Raw genomic sequence first — 3,256 nt, forward strand, 5'->3', positions numbered from 1 at the left:
AAGATATGAATGAAGCTCCTTACAATAGATTCACACATTATCTTCTTCTCTCTTGTTTCTCTCTCTAAAACACACCTTAGAATACACACACTTAAGCTCCTTTTCCTTACACCCACATGCACTCCTCACCCTATATATAAGACATGGGCCGTGAACAAGTTCACGGCCGTAAACCTGTTCACGGCCGTAAACACAGTCGTAAACTCATAAAACAATACAAAAAAATACAATTGCCTAGAAAAGCAAAGTATAAACCAAAATTTTGACCCAACAATCCTCCCCCCCCCCTTTTTGAAGTCGCAAAATCCCCGAAAAAACATTTATTTCACATCTCCAAAATTACAAAGTACAATGCTAAAACAACAATGGATCAAAACCCACACGTTTATGTTAGTAAAATCCATACCTCAAAGTAACAACGGGTCACAAGAAGCAAGTCATCAAAATTACTGATAACTGACACCATCACCGCTTATAACTTCACCAATATGATACACCATCCCACCTTCTTCCTTAAGTACCCTTTAAGCAGCCTCTTTACTAACAACCAAAACCATCCCGAATCCCATATTAAAAGTCCTTTTCATTTCACCATCTTCAATCCCCCCAGCCTTTTGGATCCATTTAAAAAATGGGGAATCGGCCAAGAGTCATTATAAAGAAGAGTGCCAAGCCCTTTTGGGAAAACACGAGGGATGTTATCTGTGAAGCTGCCACTTGTTATGTGTGCAATTCCTTTTATACCCTTATTGCCCTCCTTACTTATGATATCAAGCACTTGTTTTACATATATTACAGTTGGTGCCATTAAGGCTTCTGCTAATGTGACTGATTCTTCACCTGGGAGTTTGTCTTTCAATGAAAGCCCACTTCTCACTAGCACCCTTCGAACAAGTGAGAACCCATTTGAGTGGACCCCACTAGATGGGAGGCCAATAAGCACATCTCCAACTTCTATATTCTTCCCATTTATAAACGAATGCTTTTTCATAGTTCCAACTAAAAAACCACTAAGATCGTATTCTCCTTCTGCATAAAAATCTGGCATTTCTACAGTCTCTCCACCCAAAAGAGCACAGTCAGATTGTTGGCAACCATCAACAATTCCTTTTATAACCTTTTCAGCAAGATCAACATCAAGGCGACTTGGTTCAGAGTAATCAAGGAAGAATAAAGTCTTTGCTCCAGATGTGATGATGTCATTCACACTCATCCCCACCAAATCAATTCCAATGGAATCATGGATTCCAGTCTTGAATGCCAACTTAAGTTTGGTTCCTACACTATCTGTACCAGCTACAAGATACGAATCCCCAAGTGGAAAAAGACCACCAAAGCCTCCAATTCCATGTGCCATTTTGGCAGTCCTGCATACAAGCTCTGAACCAGCATCTATGTCAACACCAACTTCTTTATATGTAAGGCCCTCTTCACAATTGCTTTTATCATGTTGACAAATTGTTACAATGCTCTTTCATTACTCATCTCCTCTCCAGGTCAAGCATTTGTTGCTCAACAACCTCAGAATCAAACTTTTGTTACTCCATCAGCAACATTTTTTACTGCTGCATCAACCATGCCTCACTCACAAAGTCAGTCGTCTGTTGCTCCACAAGCTGTTTCCTCCCTCAATGTACCATTTATGGCTTCTTCTTCAAACTCCTAGGAAAGTGATGAAAATCTTGCTCTTGCCACTGGACTTGTCAACTGTTATAATGCCTTTGTAGCTGGAGAGCTCCCACCTCAACTCTCATTTGCTGACCTGGATCAAATTCATCCAGAAGATGTGGAAGAGATGAATATTACATGGCAGATAGCTATGGCAGTGTTCAGGACGAAGCAATTTGCAAAGAAGACGGGAAAGAACAACTGGGGAATGAATGCAAACCAGATAGAAGGATGAACAATGATAGAAAGATGGTTACCGTGGGAAATAATCGTGGAGGGGCTGCTGTCAACAGTGAGACTGCAATGGTTGCTCAGTCTTTTGACTGGGAGGACCAAATTCAGGCTCTAAATATTTCAAGACCTGAAAATGCTCACTTGGCCCAGATCGATGATGATGTTCCTGTGAAGAATGTTGAGGCTGATCCAGAAGAAAATATGATGGAATTGTAGTTTGCTCTAATAGTATCTTCTACCTTAGAATCCAAGGAGAATGAGGTAAGTTTATCTTCTTGTTCTCAAGCATGCATTGATTATGTTAAAATTCTTCGTGAGGAAATAAAATCATTACGTAGGGAAGTTGAGGACCTAAAATACAAAGGTTATTAACTCAGGAAAGGACAAAAACCCCTAAAGGCTCAATTAGAAGCAAAAATCAAAGACTTTAGGAGTCTTTAGGAAGACTATAGCAACAAATGTGAAAATTATGACTATGTTAAGAGACAACTTGCTGAATTGACTACTGAGCTTGACACATTAAAAGGGTTTAGGATACGATAAATTGCTTGCAATTTAAACATAATCAGCAAAAGGGTTTAGGATACGATAAATTGCATCCCCCTTTCAATCATAATTATCAGTATCACCCTCTGACTGAAGAGGAGATTGCCAACGAACCATTCATGTTTTATGGCAAACCAACTGGTTTTGTTTCAAGAGGAATTATTAATATTGAAAGTACTAATGTTTCTACTTCCCCTGCAGATCAATCCTTAACTCAGTCAAAGAAAGAAGCTGAAGGATATGTTTTTGATAATAAAACTATGTCTGGACCTGATAATAAAACTGTGTTTGAACCTGCTGTTTCTGTTTCGAATGAAAACTTTAGTGTTTCTAATGTTAAAATTGATGATACATCTTGTGATTCTTCTGCATTGGATCATGTTGAGTTGAATTTTTTTGACATATTTGATGACTTGTTTGATAATCCTTATGCTCCTGATGTTTCTGTTACAAGCACACCCACTCCACAAGTCACACAATCTGATGCACCCTCACTTATCGCACAATCTGTTTCTTACACATGTTCTTGTGGGAAAAGTAAGGATGTCATTAAAGAAAATAAATCAAAAAAGGGAAATACCAATTTTAATAACAATAAACAGATTTGTTTTAATTGTGGTACTGGCGGTCATATTGCTAGGAATTGTCACAATCAAGATTTTGTGCATTTTCTGTCACCAAGAGGAGAGAACGAGTCTCGAGGAAGGTCTTTAACCAGAAATTCCTCAAGAACTTGTTCTCGAGATGATGATTTGAAGGATGATCAAAACAAGAAAAGGGCAGTTTTTCAAAGGAACAAACAGGTTTT

The 3,256-nt window shown here is 38.5% G+C and overlaps 1 pseudogene; it reads right to left on the reverse strand.

Moving 5' to 3' along the window:
- Window positions 1-316: 316 nt before the first annotated feature.
- Window positions 317-1,556, reverse strand: LOC111914259 (phosphoribosylformylglycinamidine cyclo-ligase, chloroplastic-like; annotated as a pseudogene).
- Between the last annotated feature and the right edge of the window lie 1,700 nt (window positions 1,557-3,256).

Source organism: Lactuca sativa, chromosome 8 (assembly GCF_002870075.4).
Source record: "Lactuca sativa cultivar Salinas chromosome 8, Lsat_Salinas_v11, whole genome shotgun sequence".
NCBI classification, from domain to species: Eukaryota; Viridiplantae; Streptophyta; class Magnoliopsida; order Asterales; family Asteraceae; genus Lactuca; species Lactuca sativa.